This window comes from Myiozetetes cayanensis, unplaced genomic scaffold, assembly GCF_022539395.1.
Source record: "Myiozetetes cayanensis isolate MyiCay16 unplaced genomic scaffold, myiCay2020 scf28, whole genome shotgun sequence".
NCBI classification, from domain to species: Eukaryota; Metazoa; Chordata; class Aves; order Passeriformes; family Tyrannidae; genus Myiozetetes; species Myiozetetes cayanensis.
Window position 1 is genome coordinate 3,965,935 of NW_026087499.1, and position 9,840 is coordinate 3,975,774.

Here is a 9,840-nt window from a genome sequence, read left to right on the forward strand (position 1 = left end):
CTCTGGGCCTGCTGCATCCCAGGTGGGGATGGAGGAAATAAAGGAATTTCCTGCCCTTGCAGGAAACAACCCCAAAAGCTTGGCCTTTGGCATGGGCTCAGAGGTTCGCTCTGGGTCTGCAGAGAGGGCTCGCACAGGTCCCTCTCCATTAGCTTGTGTCTAGCACTGTCATGGGGCAGGGATTACAAATATCCCTAAGAAGGCTTTTGGAAATCCCATCTTGCATTACCATTTGCATTAGAGCAACCCCTAGAGAGAGCTGAGGCCTGGGCTCACTCTCAGGAAGAACTGTGGGCCAAGAGAGGTTTCACGGCGCCAGAAGAGAATGGTATGGAAAGGCAAACCAGCTTTGGGACTGGTCAGTGGAAGAGCCAGGGGAAAACCTCTGCCCAAGGCCACTGCCCCGCCCAGCAGGCACAACAGCTTCTGGAATCAGAAGAGGATCTGAAATGGACATTCATCACCAGGAAGTTCCAGATCTCTACAAGGCTCCAGAACAAAGCCAAGCACTTGCCTCAGGAGCAAACTCCAGACCTCACCACCACTAGAAGACTCAGTGAAGAGGCAAATTTGGAGAAGAAAATATATCCCACTCTGTCTTGAGACAGCTCTCCTGATAGCAGTGCATCTTGCTCCAAGTGACCCCCTCCATTAATCCCATTTAACAAGGAGGGAACCAAAGAGTTCCCTACAAGGCTGGAAGCCTCATGGAATGGGAGGACTAAGTGCAGAAGATGACCAAATCCCCCTAACCCACTGACCCCTCCAAGGCCACAGTCACCACAGCCCCTGTGTTTCGGCCTCGTACCCTCTTTCATGCTGCTGCTTCTGCCACAAAAGCCAACCCATCATCTGTTTGCATAAACTGCACAAAGAGGCATCTCTCCTCCTCCCAGTGCCCACCAACACTCTTTTCTCTTCCACTTTGCAGTCTCCCTCTTCCTCTCTCCCAGGCAGCCAGTGCAGAGGAAGCTACAACTGGTCTGCACTGGGAACTCTCCTGGTGCCCCTGCCACAATTCACACTGTTCCTTTAAGACGTTATCTTTTAATTTGGTGCTTCCCCCTTTCCCCTCCTCAACTAACTGATTTATTAGTTTACATCTCATAAATTGTAACCCCTCACCTCCCCCTTCACCCTCCCAGATGCCATAAATCCCCTGCAGGGCCTCGACACCCTCCTGCATGTGGTGCAGCCCCCTGCCCCCCAAAGTCACCTCCGAGTCCCCGGGGAGCGTGGGGCTCATTTGCTGGGGGTTTGGTCTAGCTCGTCTCAGCAGCTAATCCCTTGGGTGGCTCCTGTCAGATTATTAATTAGCTAAAGCGGATCGGCCCTGGAACAACATGCGGTTGGACTTCAGATAAAACAGGACGGCAGAGGCTTGGCACGGAGTTGTTTAAAGGGACACTGTCCCTTTTTTCCCTTGCCTTCTCCTGAGGTGGGAGGAAGGAGAGGAGGAGATGGGGCAGCTCCCACAGCTGCTCACAACCCCCTGGCCACAGGGCTGTGCTGCTCAGAGCAGGGCGAGCACCACCCTGGAGGTGCAAAGGACAGGAATGGCACCATCCCCATCCTCGCCCTGTGGCCGCCAAAACTTCTCCAGGTGTTGGAAAATCTTTGTGAACCTGCTCAGAGCCATGGAGCACTCGGATGGAGGGTCTCTCCACGCCTCACTGCCACCTCCCTTGCGCTGTCCCTTGCCCACTCAGTGCTCCCTGTGAACAGCCTGGTGTTTGCAGTACCCCACGAGACTGTTCCAAGGGCCCACAGCCATTCCCCTGTGGAGATTTTAAATCAGTTTGTGTGTGCAGGTTTTTAAACTCCCTTTCATACCCTGGGCAGGGTAAAGAGTGAGTGGTCTCACAGACTGGAAAGCCTGGAGGAGTGAGCTGGAACAAGAGTCAGCCCGACCGGAGCTGGGAGCAGCTCCCTCCTCGCTCCCTTCCCACTTTGGATTGTTTTGACTCAAACCGATGAAGCTGAAATATCGAGTCACAACGGCACTAAACTTCATTACAAGCTCTTAACACAGATTACTTAATAAAAAACAGGCTGCTTTAATTGCTTTTCCCCCATTAGCATTTCTGGAGGAGAAAATTCTGATTAATTTGAAGAGGCACATTTCCCCCACCCCTTGTGCTGGCCTGTGAACCAGACCTCCTTCCCACACCACCATTGTCCAGAGGAGCATCCCAGAGAGTAAACTGAGCCCAAATCCACAGGACTCTGAAAAACAAAGGGACTAAGGGCCTGGATGAACAGATGGGAGTAATGGAGTGAAGCAAACAAGGGGAAGAAAAATCTCCTCTCCTTTCTGGTGAATTCATAGAAAGTGGCACAGGGGAACAAGGAAGAAGTGGGTAGAAGAGGATACTGGTAGGACAGCCAGTGTGGTAGGGATCAAAGAGCAGGGAAGTCAGGAGGTGACTGATTTAGTGGGGTCCTGGGAAGCACCTTCACCTTTTTTTGCAGCTGGGAAAGGAGTGAGAGGCAGCTCTGACAGGGGAACATTGTCTGGATTTTCAAAGTCTGGGCCGAAAGCCTGGGAACTCAGTGCTCTCCAAATGCACCTGGAATGGTCCCTGTTCCTTGTTCAGGTCCTGCTTGTATATCTGGTTCCAGAGGAGAATAACTGCCCTTTCCCCTTGGCTGGTCAGCCCCAGTTCAGGAGTGCTGGGAAGGCAGGGAGAGGCAGGGAAGCACCGCTCACAGTCCAGTAGCTCCCTCCAGGCTGGGAAAACCAGGGATACAACAGCCTCATGGGCAAAGGAAGGAACCTCTTGAGGGGAAAGCCGGAGCCCAACTGCCTTGGGGAACAAGCAGGGCAGGCAGCAGTGCTGGGCTGTGCTGCCACAGCACAAGACACCAAGCAGCTCTTCTCACCATCTACCTTTGCTCCTGTTTCAGGGATTGAGGATGTCCAGTTCCCATTTCCTCAAAGACGGGTGTTAGAGAGGACAAACTCCCTCTGCCTCACACCATATCCTGCCAGCTCAGGTAGGATCTGCACTGCTCCTCTATCGAACAGCCCTGGTAAAACAAGTCAACCAAAACATTCCTGGCTTTCGACTCCAGCTCCTGTTGTAACTAGCCCTGGCAAGGGAGGATGGCAACCAGGCTCCTGAGTAGGCTGTTCTCTAGGTCAGCATACTTCAGGGACACGGTAATCAGGCAGGAATTGCTCCCATGTGCCAACTCTTGTCAACCTTGCAATGCTTCGTGTTTTTCTTAAAGTCTGAGATCTTGCAAGTTACATAAGATTTTTGTTTTGTACAACAATGCGTGTTCAGTGCTATCCCTCCCTCTGCTCCCTGTGCTCTCCCACTTGCAGGGCACAGCAACCTGAAATGTGATCCGTGTGCATCCTGAACCATAGAAACCCCGGTATTATTAAGTCTTATAATTGGGGGGAGGAGGGGAGCAGCTTTTGACTTCTGAAAGGACAAGGCTAGCAATATTGTTTGCTCATTTTACTTTCAAACTCACCTTAGTTTGTCCTCTCCCCTTTTCTCTTGTATGTTCTATTAATGTACAGCTTACACAAACTCAGCAAGAATCACAAGAAAGACACCGGGACAGATCGTAAACTGCCCTGGCAAAGATCAGGATGGTTCTGCTGACGGGAAATACAGCCCTGGTGCTTTACATCAGCAGATGGCTTACCTGTGGCTCTTAATGGTTAATATATAACTGCAGTAATAACAAAAAAAAGCCCCAGCATTAATACATAATTTGTCAGAGGCAATATGCTAAAACAGCCTTTCCATATTCAGCTCAAGTAGGGAGATAAGCCTCACCTCCAGCACTGCCCAGGGGCTGAGCACCAGCTCTGGAATGAGCCCCCAGCAGAAGACATCAGAGAACAGACCCCATTCACCTTACACTATTTGTTCATTTTTCACATTTTTTGTTTTTATCAACACATTTCTAAGAACTACATTTTGAACATGCACTTCCCTCGAACACTCATGTGCATACTTAGCACTGAGTGCTCCAAGTGCTTTCCAGCCGGTTTTCCTTGAGGAACTCCGCGGGTCAGCGTCCCTGCTGGCTGGACAGCAGCCTGAGGGACAGACAGACGGCCCCATGAACAGTGCCTACCAGAGCTGAACGAGTTCCTAGATGTTTAATGGAGCCCTGCAAACTGGCAGAGCACTATTATTATTATTTTCTTTCAGCCAGTGTTTCATCAGGGTGCCACAGAACTGCTGCCTGAGTCCCAGCTAAGAGAACTGCTGCTGGATCTAGGAAGAAATACTGTCAGATGGTTAAAGGAATCAGGAGATCTGGCTTCTCCTCCCAGCTCTGCTTCTGAGTCATTATTAACATAAAATCAGGTTTGTTACATCAGTGAAGCTTGAGTAAATAAACCACGACTCATCACTGTGTTTTATTTTGCAATATCTCAATGGGCTCCTCTTTACAAATAAACACTATTAATGCTCAGTGCAATTGCAGGCATATGGGGAAGGAGAGATAAAAGCACATAAACTGGTCTAAAACCTTTATGAAGAGCAGCAGGGCTAAATCTCAGCTTTTTGAGGATATTGACTTCTACAGGACAGGAATGTTAAAAAAAAGGCAACCCTTACCTGGGGGAGACTACAAGACATACAAGTCATGCCTGCAGGTCTGACATAGCTGATGGGTAAAAAAGATTGGGAAACACCCCAATCCCCTTCTGAGGAGCTAAGGCTGAAATCCTGAAGGTTTACAGCAAAGTGCTTGTTTAATAGCACCAGGATTTAACCTCCATGAAGTTCAAGTGCAAAGACAGAAGCCTTAGGAAGGAGAAGCCCAGCTCTGTCAGCAGGGCTCCGGGAGACTGAGGACACCATGAAGTCAGAAGGTGGCAGAGAAAGCAAGGTCTGAACCCATAAAGGTCTGGACCAGTCCTGCCCCTTTCAAGCTTCTCCTCCTCCTCCACTCAGAGTTTGAAACTAAATCATTCCATATCTCTCAAGAGCTTTGTAAGTGTTTCCTCCTCGAACTCTGGCATCAGGGCCCTTCTGAGCCTTTTCAACCTGCCTAGATCCCATTGCTGAACTTCCCTCTCCACCATGAGGTTCTGTGAGCGTCTGCCACTGTCCAGGTGAGCAGGGGGTGCCAAGGACCTTAGCGGATCAGGCTGCAGTCCCATTCCCAGACCAGATATGGGAAGGACAGCTATAAGGGCTGCCAAGCACATGATCCTCTCTCCCCTCCTTTGCCTTCCCCCCATTCAGCTTTCCACAGCCGCCAACCAAACATCTGATCGAAGGCCCGGGGGAGGGAGTCAGAACTGTCCAGTCTGGTTATGAGTGAAGGTCATTGATCCAGCGCAGACCAGGGATGCGGAAAACAGGGGAGGGAGGAGAAAACCCTCAGTGAGAGAGGAGAGAGGGAGCGAGGCAGGCAGAGGCAGCGCGGGAGGGAGCGCAGGGAAGGCAGCGGAAGTGGCTGGAACACGGTTTCACACTCCGAGACCCAAGGGCTGTTGTCAACCCGTCCTTCATGCTCACATCTTGTCACACTAGAGGTCAGGTCTCCCAAGCGTTCCTGGAGAGCTGAGCTAGCCCATATGGCAGGCAATATGTTAACAATATGGATCAGCTGCTCGTCAGGGCCTGAGCAGATGGATGTGACAACCCTGCTCTTATCCCAGGCAGGCTTTTAACATCGTCCCTCTCCTCCACCCAGCCCTGCCGGAAGAGCTCTGCCCGGGAACCGCTGCCTCCGGCCGATGGGGACTGTGGGGCCGCAGGTCAGGACAGGCAGCGTGGAAATGCCTGCCTGGCTTTCTCCGGATGGAAGGAGCAGGGCAGAGCCCCACTCAGACCAGCGCAGGCAGGAGCCAGGCCAAGCATTTACCCAGGGTGAACGGAAGGGCCTCTCCACACTCCAGATATGTGCTGGTAACTCCCCAGCAGGGTGATACAGGAGATACTGTATTCAGATATATGTATATGGCGTGTTACCACCAGATGCCACACGTTACAGTCTAGACTGAGTTTTGTAACTGCCTGGGAAAATTTTCTCTCACAGAACAAGTAATACATAAATAGATGTATATTTTAATGGGCAAGTTAAACTCCTCCTGGCAAAGGCAGGCAAGTTGATTTCATACACAGGCGGGTAAATTTCCACAATGATTTTGCAAGGCTGTTTCATATTCCCCAGCCCAGCTCAGGCTGGCTGGGCTGGCCCGGCTGCACTTCTGCAGAAGGCAGCGTTCCCACCTCGCTCCCTTCATATCCCATGCAGTGATCCCAAGGATCCCAGCAAAAATAACTCCACCAGCCCAAGCTAATCCCCAAATGTAGCTTTTCTTTAGCACTGAAATAAGGAGAAATATTTTGCAAATTCAAACACAGACATAGCAAATATTTCTAATCCCTTTCTCACCTCTTTTTAGCTTTTTCCCCTGCATTAAAAGGCTACCCTTCATCAACTGAACAAGAAAGCTCCCTCCAACCCTTATAGCTCTAGGACTAAACAGCCAGCTTGTGCTTATAAACAGAGTGAAACAGCAATCACAGCCCAGGGATGGGCTCTGGAGAACGTGCAAACAGCCTCTGTAGCCCAAAGTAAATTGAGCTTGTTTTGAAAGTAGAAGCCATACAACTTGCTCCAGGGCTGAAGACTGGAACACAGGGATTTCTAGTCCAGAGCATGAGTGATCACAAAGCCACATGCCTGAAAGGCTAAATGCATCTCCTTCACTGGAGTGATGTTTGTAGAACCAGGGGGAAACCTCAGAACACAGCTGGAGTCCAGGGAAATATTTCTATTGTCTCTAATGAGCTTCTGTCCCTCGGGAAACAGCCCCTGAAGGACACTCAGCAACGCACCCAGTACTGGGAGGAGAAGGCAAACACAGAAAAGGATAATTGATCTGCAAGAATCTGAACCTTAAGGTTCATTTCAGCACTTAAAGAATTCCTGATTTATCAGTCTCCTCCTCCTCTTACCTTCTTGTCTCGGGGGTTCTGCTCATCCCAGCTCCGGGTCAGATGGACATGCAGGGATTTCACTATCAGGCACTATGCCAGCAGAAACCTGTGACAGGGGTCACAGGAGAAGCTCCCTCTGATGGAAAAATGGACCCAGAACCTAGGATGCAGCTTCCCCAGCAGAGTTTTTCCCCCTGGATGTTGGCCCTCTCTGGCGAGGCACATAAGGATGTTTGGTGGAAAATTCACCTGCTGCAGTCAAACCTGAGGATTTGTATCTTATTTGGTCAAAACCTCAAGGTTCTTCATGTTCCTTTACCCTATTCCCTTGGGCAGAGCTCCAATTTGAGAAGCTCTCTCGCCTCTGGAGGCCTGGGAAGGCACGTGCCCTGCTCTAAAACGGGACACAGGCAACAGAGCAGCTCACACAGGGATAAAGGCCAGAGTTCCCTACATTAACAGTTCAAAACCAGGCTTTCCAAATAAAGCATGCCAGACCCTGGAGGAGTTTCAGCACCAGGAAGGTGTGGGAAGGCACAGTTCACCCCTATCCCATCCTGAAGCACACTGCATTTACTGGCAGGTTTACTGGAAGTACTCAGGTCTGTAGGCTCTGAACACGTGGCAAGAACTAAGCCCTGCTGAGCCTTAGAGGATCACGGCTGCTGCTCTTTAAGGGAGGGCACTCAGAACATGAATAAATTCCCCTGTGCCACACACAGCCAGGGATGGCCTGGGAGAGCTGGAGCCCCAGACCAACATCTCAGCCCTGTGACTTTTCTCATGTCCCCTCTTGCTAAGCCAGTACAGTCCCTCCACTGGATCCTTCCAGCTCAGGTCTCAGCTGTACCTGTGACTCACAACAGCTCTGGATACACTGCTTTGCCCAGGTACCATTTATGGCACAGCAGCAAAAAATAGAGGAACGTGGTGATACACAACCCCCTCAGGCACTTCAGCTGCTAATCTTCATTCAGGCATCATCAGCATTTAATGGTGCCAGCAGAGTATGGAAACACCCCCTGACAAAACCTCTACCCCTCCAGAGCAGACGTAATGTCACACACAGCCCAGACACAGCGAGGATCCTCAGCACCTTCCGCCTGCAGCAGCATGGCAGGGCCACCAGGTACCTCCCAGATCCCCAATCCATGCAGAAGAAATAGAGTATCCCACTGTTGTGTCATACCTTTATTTGCAGAGAAGCTGTGACGGCAGCCAAGCAGTGAAGAAAGTAAAACAGCTTTCAGAAACACGGAGTCCCACCCCCTCAACCTCTCAGAGTTACCCACCGTGACCACAGACATCCTCAAACTCTTCGCTCGTGAAACAAGTCAATCAGAAACTGTCCCCACACAATACTTACCCAGGGGACTCCCATGCAAACTACTTAGCTAATTGTTAATACTGCACAGCAGCTCATTAGGGAGGAGGAGGCGAAGAGAGGGAGCTGCTCAAACCAGAGCTCTGCTGTGTCACTGGGTGTCTGTGTAGAGATGGGCAGCGAGGGCAGGGGTAAACCCAGTCCTACTTATAAGCCAGTTCAAGACAAACCAACACCCCACCAAAAACCACCCAAACACTGACTTTCAGCAGCTCTTCCACCTTCATAGGCTAGAGATTTCCCAGGAACTGGAGTGAAGGCTCTGGAGAGCCAAAATCACTCACTCCAGTCCTACTTCAGAGCAGTTTGATCACAGAACAAAAGCCAGTACCTTGCATTGAGAAGTCACAGGCTTCAAGGTCCATTCCAGTGTACAAAGCAGGGAGAGAAGTCAGGTTCTTTGTTTTGGAGGTGGTCTCAGATGAAGACAGTGTGAATTTGATGGCCTCCCTTCACTTGGTGAAGTCTCTTTGCCCTGAGGAGAGTTCCAAAAGGAAATGAATATTCCCTCCTGAGCAGTAGCGGAGCCCAGGTGAATCACGAGCACAGGCAGTGACGCTGGGCTGAAATGCCACAGCCACCCACAGCCCTCAGCCTCGGTCACACACCCCGGGCCAGCAGGGCACGGCACTGCCCGCCCCGACGGACACACCGCGGCCCCATCTCCTCCTCTGCCACCCGTGGCACTCGCAGCTCAAAAGCCAAGGTACAAACCACCCCGCTGACCATCCAGTGGGCCACGCACTCCAACTTTCCCCAGGAAAGAATCCAGGTCAACCAGAGGCAGAAGCAGCCTACAGTACTAAGCCACTTACAGCAAAGAGCTTCCCCCCGTAGCCAGCTGAGCGCTCCTGCCCACGTGAGCCCAGGCTGCCATCCCTCCTTGGGGGGATCTGACAGCACAGAGCTCCCTGGACACCCCACAGCAAACCTCCCTCCCCTGCCCCAAAGGCGCCGCACGCACGACCACACGAGACAAAGAAGAATTATTATTTCCAGTTTAGTGAGGCCCACGGTAATTAAGTGACTTGTCAAAGGTCACTTGGCGAATCTGAGGCAGAATTGAGAATTACAACTAAATCTCTCAAACTTTGGCCCAAGAGCCGGACAGCAAAAGTCCTGTGCTCCTTGGATGCACACTGCTACCTCGGCAACAGGTTTCACCCTGCTCCCCGCTCTCCCTGGACAGTTAAGACAATTCCCTTCCACTTCCTGCATTGGAGGAAATGAATAAATGCACAGATTTAAATAACAAGAACTTTTACCTTACTTACAAAATTTAAAAATGTCCTAGCTCCAACCTTTGACAGAAGCTCAGAAGCTTCAGACTCTTCTGTGAGGTAGGATTTGTAGACTGGAGGGTTTTGGTGGTGGTGGTTTTTTTTTAATTTCCATCAGACAAAAATAAAAGAAGCAAAACAAAAGAGGGTTGTTGAGATCAATTTGTGATAGGTGCCGGGCCAAAGAAAATGGAGCCAAAGAAGTCAGAACCCTGCAACCAGCAACCTTTGTGTCAATTTAAGC

At 50.7% G+C, this 9,840-nt stretch overlaps 1 protein-coding gene across 1 annotated transcript in view; it reads right to left on the reverse strand.

Annotated features, from left to right (window-relative positions):
* Positions 1-8,686, reverse strand: part of CASZ1 (castor zinc finger 1) — a 156,323-nt gene extending 147,637 nt beyond the window's left edge. Inside the window, exon 1 of the mRNA XM_050322652.1 lies at positions 8,648-8,686. The gene's annotated coding sequence lies outside the window, so the exon portion shown is untranslated. The remainder of the gene's footprint in view (positions 1-8,647) is intronic.
* Positions 8,687-9,840: the final 1,154 nt, after the last annotated feature.